Source organism: Eleutherodactylus coqui, chromosome 13 (assembly GCF_035609145.1).
Source record: "Eleutherodactylus coqui strain aEleCoq1 chromosome 13, aEleCoq1.hap1, whole genome shotgun sequence".
In the NCBI taxonomy this organism is placed as follows: Eukaryota; Metazoa; Chordata; class Amphibia; order Anura; family Eleutherodactylidae; genus Eleutherodactylus; species Eleutherodactylus coqui.
In genome coordinates this window covers 57,045,654-57,052,998 of record NC_089849.1, presented here as the reverse complement: position 1 = coordinate 57,052,998, position 7,345 = coordinate 57,045,654, and the positions used below count along the sequence as shown (strand labels likewise).

Here is a 7,345-nt window from a genome sequence, read left to right as displayed (position 1 = left end):
ATGCTTGTTTGCCATCCCAAGCAGACAGAATCATTTGCTGTAAGGATCTGGAATGGACTTGAGCCGACTGGCCTGCTGGATGATATGAAGCTGGCGCTCCCAGCAGACTCATCCCCAGTCTTATCGTAATTGTCTTTCTGAAATGAAGAAATTTCCAAAACCATTTTTGATCTTTTTTTTTTGTCTTCTGGCAAGAAGTTTCTTTGCACTGACGAATTTAGAAGAACTCTCAAACTATTTTTGCCTTGCGGGATTTGGATCTGATTTTTGAACATTTATGATCCAGCCAGGTCTCTGAAATAGACCGGAGTTTTTAACAGATGACCGCTCAATATTATTTCTGAACTTGTAACGAGAAGAAAGTCATCAAGGTATAGAAAAACATTTATCTGCTGCTCTCTGAGGAATGCCACCATCTCCATCACCGCTCTTGTGAAGACCCCGGGAGCCGAGGAGATGCCGAAGGGAAGGCATCAAAATTGAAAATGTAGGATTGATTGCGGACCTCAGGAATCTTTAATCCCAAGGGTGTATCGTTAAATGAAATGAGGCGTCCAACAAGTCTATAGAGCGCATCATGGAGTTCTGGGGAATAAGAGGGATGATGGACTTCAAAGATCCCATCTTGAACCTCCTGTAAACAATGAACTCTTAACCTCTTAGTGGCCAGCCCATAGACTTTTTACATCCTGCTTTAGACCTCGTTCACATGGGCGATCGGTGAGAGGAGATGGAACTTCATACCGGAGGCCTCTGCATTCGAAACTGGGCGCAATCCTACCGCACATGACCGCCTGTGTGACTATATAGTTATACGCAGTACAATACGGTTCCGGATGAGTTGTAGGTCCAACAGAAACACGGCGAATCAATCTCTCTCTCTCATGGATTCACTGCCTGCAAGGATCCAAGAGGGTCCGGAGACGTTCATGGTGGGCACCTGTCACCTGTACCAGTAATACACCGCCTCGTTCATGCCAGTCTCATTCCGGGTATGCCTCTGTACATATCTACCATGTATCATTAAATTCCACCAATTCCTGCTGTAACACTTCTGATTTCCAGCATTGTTTAACCTGTCCATGGCCAAAAATAATCAACCCGCTTATACTCGCCCCTCCCGGCTCCCCGCAGCTCCAGAGCTGCACATCCTTTACAGGCCGCCCCGCGACAAGCGGCAACGACCAACCGCTTTTATAACTTATTTTTACAATGAAAGTTAAAAATTGGCCAAATTGCACCAGAAAACTATCGCCCATGGATGGCACCACATTCAGTAAATACTTTTACCGGTCCTCCCACATACGGAATCCAACCCGCCCGCGTGCAGCCAGCCTAAGAGAATGAGAACGACCGAATGATCGCCATTTGAACCAAACAATTAGTGATCGAGCCAAGGATGATGTTTACGCCTACAGAAAACAAACTAAACGTAAACAATTTACTGTTCAGCGTTCGATCGCTGGCTGCGTTTACCCGGGACAATTATTGTGCATTATCACTCGCTTAAACGATTTTTTTCTTAATGATAATCGTTCCGCATAAAAGGACCTTAACCCTTTCCAATCCAATTTGTATCCTGGTTTTCCTAAGGGGCTTACTCTTTTTCCACCGTTCTACAACGGCGCTATCTGCTGGCTAAAGCCAGTACTGCATGAGGTGACACGTTGGATAGGTTCCGACAGCAGAGAGGCTGGCAATATACAGTAAGAGAACCCCGACGGATGTCTTCCAACATCAGAGCTGTACAGCCTTAAACCATAATGTCTTCAGACGTCAGACAGTGGATTGGAAAGGGTTACGTTTGCACAGTCTATTGGACAGTATCAGTAAATCTAACCGTGTGCTGCGAGTCGTCCTCAGGACCGCAACCGCCATTTAGAAACGTAAAGTGCGTAAAAAAATTTAAATAAAAAGGCCATGTAAAAATTTGAAGCCGAAGCCGCGCTCCGAACCTCCAGGACATCTGCAGCCGGGGATTAGACGCCTTCTATTCCAGTCTTTTCCGACTAAACCTCAAAAAAGGAAGTTAGTGTTTCCCAAGCGGCAGCCTGATAATAACACTGGAGAGAAGTTTCTGGAAGGCCGAGTGCATGTAATATAAATAAATAGTAAAGGCGAAGCATAAAAACCAACGCCATTCATACCGCAGACTCCTCATAGATACAGGCCTGGCATGTACAATCCAGATATCACAGCCGCCGTTACCCCAAACCTTCCCACAGATAACCCTAGTGCATCCGGTTACTAAGGAATCAGCGGGGTCTGAGAGGCTGCCGCTGACCCTCACCACTCCGTACTGCCTGCAGAAGCATTCTAGCACCGGTCCTCCACTGCATTGTGTACAACAGAGTCTGAAACTAAACGCATGACATAATGACCTGTACGAAGCTGTGGCAATAAGGTCTAAGTTTACACCCCTATAGGACTTGGCCATGAGAGCCGGTCACAGCAAAGCTCGAAGTTCAGCCAGGTTCATAGATTTTTGTTTTCCCCTAAAGATCTAGTCTTACTGGATTTTGGCGTAAAACGGTGTGATCAGAAAATGATGTATGGAGAAAACCAAGAACTGGACCCCAGATCTCAGGATAGGAGGGGCTCTCACTGCTGAGACGCCACCTGATCGCACAGAGAGGCATAACAAAGTAGAACAGTGTACAGCAAGACTGAGCAGTGTAGATGTGACTAAGTAGTAGGAGATAACTCATCAGCCCTCATAGCAAGTCTGTATAAGCCTGTGCCTCCTGCTCTCAAATACTTCAAAGAGCAGGGTGACTAATCCCCCTCCTCCCACTTCCTACTCTCCATCCTGCCTTCTCCTATAACATCACATGACAAAAGGAAGTAGTCAGCGAGTTAGATGGAAGGGAGACGCCTAGTGGCCAGCATTTTAATGGGATTTTTCAGAACAAAAACGCAATTTTGAGTAAATATGTAAGGCTTCAGATAGTTATCACATTGGCTATTATAAGTACAGGTTGTTTGAAGGGTTAATATCAGGTTAAAGACCCCCTAGATGGGCACCCAGCGGTTTTATTTCATCCATAGACAAAAAACAAAACACAAATAAACCCGTTACATCCCCACTGCATCATAAACCGAGTTAGATTACTGTGGGGACGTTCCCTTGAAAAGCCACCCGCCAGGCCTGGATAAACAAAGATGGCTGAACAGCTTCTCAGGCTGCATGCTGCTCATTGTACATCGGTAGTCTTAGGCACTACATGCCGATCTGATTGGCCAGTACTGCTCACATGGAGAGTACTAGCCAATCAAAACAGTTGTAGTGTCAGACCAATGATGCATATTGATGTAGATCAGGTAGTCGGTGCGGCCATCTTTATCAGTCCAGAGGGTTACTTTAAGGGGTTCTGTCATAAGAAAAAAAGGGATTCAATACTTACCTATTCCTCCCCAGGCAGCCTTCTTACCAATCTTCTCCTGGCTCCTCCAGGTCACCTCACCTCCAGCCGACCGGATCCTCTTCTTCCTGTTATGCAGTGTCTATTGCCAGCATTCTCCTTCCAGCAGGTCAGTGTACCCGGTCACTAGTGACATAGCGGTCACTGCCTAGCAGAGAATGCCGAATCCTCGGCAGCCTGGTTTAGCATGCAGGCACGGGGTCTCGCTGCTATACATATTATATGAACGCTAGCAATGAGACCCCGTGTGCTGAAGCAGGCTGCCGAGGAGTTAGCATTCTCTGCTAGGCAGTGACCACCATGTCACTAGTGACCGGGTACACTGACCTGCCGGAAGGAGACTGCCAAGAATGGACGCTCCATAACAGGAAGAGGAGGATCCAGACGGCTGGAGGTGAGGTGACCCTGGGGACTAGAGGAGCCAGGAGAAGATCAGTGAGGAGAAGATTGACGGGGGAGAAGTAGGTAAGTATAGAATTTTTTTTTTTTTTTTAATGACAGCCCGTTTAAATACCCCCTGCTGCTCACAGATCTACGGGGATCAGCCACAGCACAAGTCGGTAGGCACATCAGGCCGCTGCTGGAGCAGTGAATGGAATGCCTGTACGGATGCTGCCTGGCCAGTAGGGGGCGGAGGATCCTATTACTACTGGGGCCGCTACAGAGGGGACCCCAAAACTACAGGGAGTGGGGGGTGTCAATATCACTATACAGTCGGCCATAAGGCTCCCCGTTCTGGCTGATAAGCTCCTCAGTGAGGCAGACTAGAAGCACGGGCGAGGCCTCGGGCCACTCATACAGCGGCAATGCAGGCTTACGGTGAGGGTGAGTTCACTTCATAGGCTACAGGACAAACATGGCACCATTTACAGCTGCTGATATAAGTTGCTAGGACCTTGCTGCCTTGACCCTATCGGGAGCTGGGGGTGTGAGAGGGACGTTCCTCCTGTCAAACCCCTAGGTGGCGTCAAGATACACTAATACCTCGTCACCGTAAACCCACAGTAGGGCATTTTTGCTTACATATATTGGCATTTTAATACATATGGCAGCGACGGTTCCTGTGACCCCCCCCAGCGGTCAGATGACAGATGTGCCATGGATTTAACCCTTCACAACCCAGGGTTACATAGATCCACATCATGGGTGCACAGCGTTGGCATGGGGTGGCATTCCCGCTCCATACAAGGGCAGTGTAAGTCGCCACGATCAGCGTCCACGCCGGTTACAGCCGTTACCGCGTTCAATGAGATGAGCCTGCGAGGTGCCATCCGGGTATCAGGGCAGCCAGACACCTTCAGAACGCTCCAGGGATGCCATGCATCTCTGCCTATGAAGACGTGCCGAAATACCATGAAGTACTGCAGTATACGGTATTAGTGAGCAAACGAATACAAGTTCAAGTCCCCTTAGGAGCCATAAAAAAAGTTTTAAAAGTTTTTTGGGGAGGAAAACGTTACTAAAAAGTTTAACTTTTTCCATATTTATAATAAAAAGAAAACAAAAATAACCAAAAACATCCGGTTTAGCAGAATCCGTACAAAAAAGCATTAAGCCATTGAAAGTGCCCGACCCCCGTTGGCCCAGGGTCTTCCAGGTATTTGGGAACGACCACCTGACCGCCATCATGGCTCCTATCAGCTAGTAGTGACAGCATGAGAACAGCACACGACTACAGCGGCCTTAGACTGACGGCCCTTCGCGAACTGAGCCCAGCAGGCGCTGCAGCCTTGGATCGCGTGATCAGCCCGTTATCATAGCAATAGTTAGTCTCAGTTTTGAGGAAGAATCAGCCTGTCTGCCAGGAGGAACTACTGAGCCACAAGCATTAGATGCCAATAAGTGGCACCTGCCCTGACAGGACCCTCACCCCACAGTCGTGTCAGCTGATGGAAGGCCTCCCCACCCCACAACCAGTTTAACCCTCCTGACTACACCGGGAACGGCTGAAGTACCGAGCCCCGGAGACAGTAACAGGAAGACATTCCGTCTCGGCCTCTCACCGTGCCCGGCGCTCCTCACGGCTGCGGGTTTGACATTGGTGGCGGTATTCCCCTCGGTAAAGCAGCTGCAGGCCCGGCCGGGTCACCGCTTCCGCAACCCGCAGGGCGGATCATCTACAGCCGCCGCAAGATGGCCGGAGATACCGTTGCGGTCACGTGACACGAGCCGAATTCAGAGCCCATTGGTTCCAAGCTGACGCGCGTCACCTTGCAGCCAATAGAATTTCTTGTTTCATTGACACTCACCCCGGAAAAAGGCGGGCGCTGCTCTTCTCCAGAGCGAGGCGTGGAACGCTGTATTGTTGACAGTGACAGGGCCAGGGAAGCTGCGCATGCGCATTGTGTTGACAATGATTTAGTCCCCAATACTGTGGAATTTGAAAGCATTTACCTAAGTTCTGAGTTACAGCAGTGGAAATACACTGCATATTAAGCCGAGCTCACAGGGGCGTAGGGTCACAGGGTTTTACGCGCGTGATACGCTGTACCAATCTGCCATTGGTTGCCGTGTTACCGCTCACACGAATTTTGTGCGCAAGAAAAATCGCAGCATGTTCTATTTTGGTGCAATTATGGGTGCATACACGCCAAGATAGTGATTGTAGGCATGCAGTTAGTAATCAATGTCATTAGACACTTGCTGCGTGCCGCCCTCGTCTCTTGTGAGCGGCATGTAGTAAATTACGCTTGTGGGCCTGGCCTCAGGCCTCCTGCAGTTGGGCGTATTTACTTTTGCGCGCACCTCAGCAGAACGTATTTGCGCTATGTATGAGGTGTTCTTTGTACGTCTGTCAGCATCTCTCACCGCACTGTTTGCGCCCGCAGGGTAGCAGATGAACACGCCTCAATTTAAATGACTATTTAGTATGCCTACTGAGTTTCAGATGGGTTGTTCTTTCCACGTAATTGCACATCCGTGTGCACATTTGCGCACCTCCTATGGACTCATATGGGGACCATTGGTGTGTAATTGCGCACCAATTACAGCAGGTCCTATTTTTTGTGCACACGAGAAAAGGAACACATTGAAATTAATGGGTTCTGTTCTTTGCGTATTGCGCACATTAATTTATGTGCACAAAAATGCGCGCAAGTACGCCCGTTTGAAGGAGCCGTTCTGGGCGCAGTTTTTGCGTGCATAGTACACAATGAATAGGACCCATTGCTTGCAATTGGTTTGTTCACTTGGGCGTATTTTTTCATGGGATGCAGGCAGGTGAAATAACATGCGGTATGTCCTATCTTGATGTGTATTACGCACCGTCGAAGCCCATTGAAATCAGTGGACGGGCATAAATACGAATGAAATATGCAGATGTTAGGCAAAGTGTAGATAGGCAAAAAAATGCAAGTGTAGCTCGGCCCGTGAATACACTGCGTATTTATAGACCGAATTACGCATACACCCATGTGAATGCACCCTAAGGCCTCATTCAGACTAGCGTGTTTTCTTGCGCGCCTATTTGTTTTTGCATTTAACTGTTTTACTGTAATGCGCAATAAAGCAGTTTGTGACCAGTGAGAACCAGAACGCTCTGAGTGAGAATGAAATTACTTTGTCTGCCAACCATCTTATGTAGAAGATGGTGATCCCTGCGCGTTTGATATCCCTTAAAGGGGTTGTCCCGCGGCAGCAAGTGGGTCTATACACTTCTGTATGGCCATATTAATGCACTTTGTAATGTACATTGTGCATTAATTATGAGCCATACAGAAGTTATCAAAAGTTTTATACTTACCTGCTCCGTTGCTGGCGTCCTCGTCTCCATGGTGCCGACTAATTTTCGGCCTCCGATGGCCAAATTAGCCGCGCTTGCGCAGTCCGGGTCTTCTGCTTTCTTCAATGGGGCTCCGTGTAGCTCCGCCCCGTCACGTGCCGATTTCAGCCAATCAGGAGGCTGGAATCGGCAATGGACCGCA

The 7,345-nt window shown here is 48.4% G+C and overlaps 1 protein-coding gene across 2 annotated transcripts in view; it reads right to left on the bottom strand.

Moving 5' to 3' along the window:
- The window catches only part of RALGAPB (Ral GTPase activating protein non-catalytic subunit beta), an 81,310-nt gene extending 75,753 nt beyond the window's left edge, over window positions 1-5,557 (bottom strand). For both annotated transcript variants that reach the window (XM_066585832.1, XM_066585833.1), the window contains exon 1: window positions 5,426-5,557. The gene's annotated coding sequence lies outside the window, so the exon portion shown is untranslated. The remainder of the gene's footprint in view (window positions 1-5,425) is intronic.
- Window positions 5,558-7,345: the final 1,788 nt, after the last annotated feature.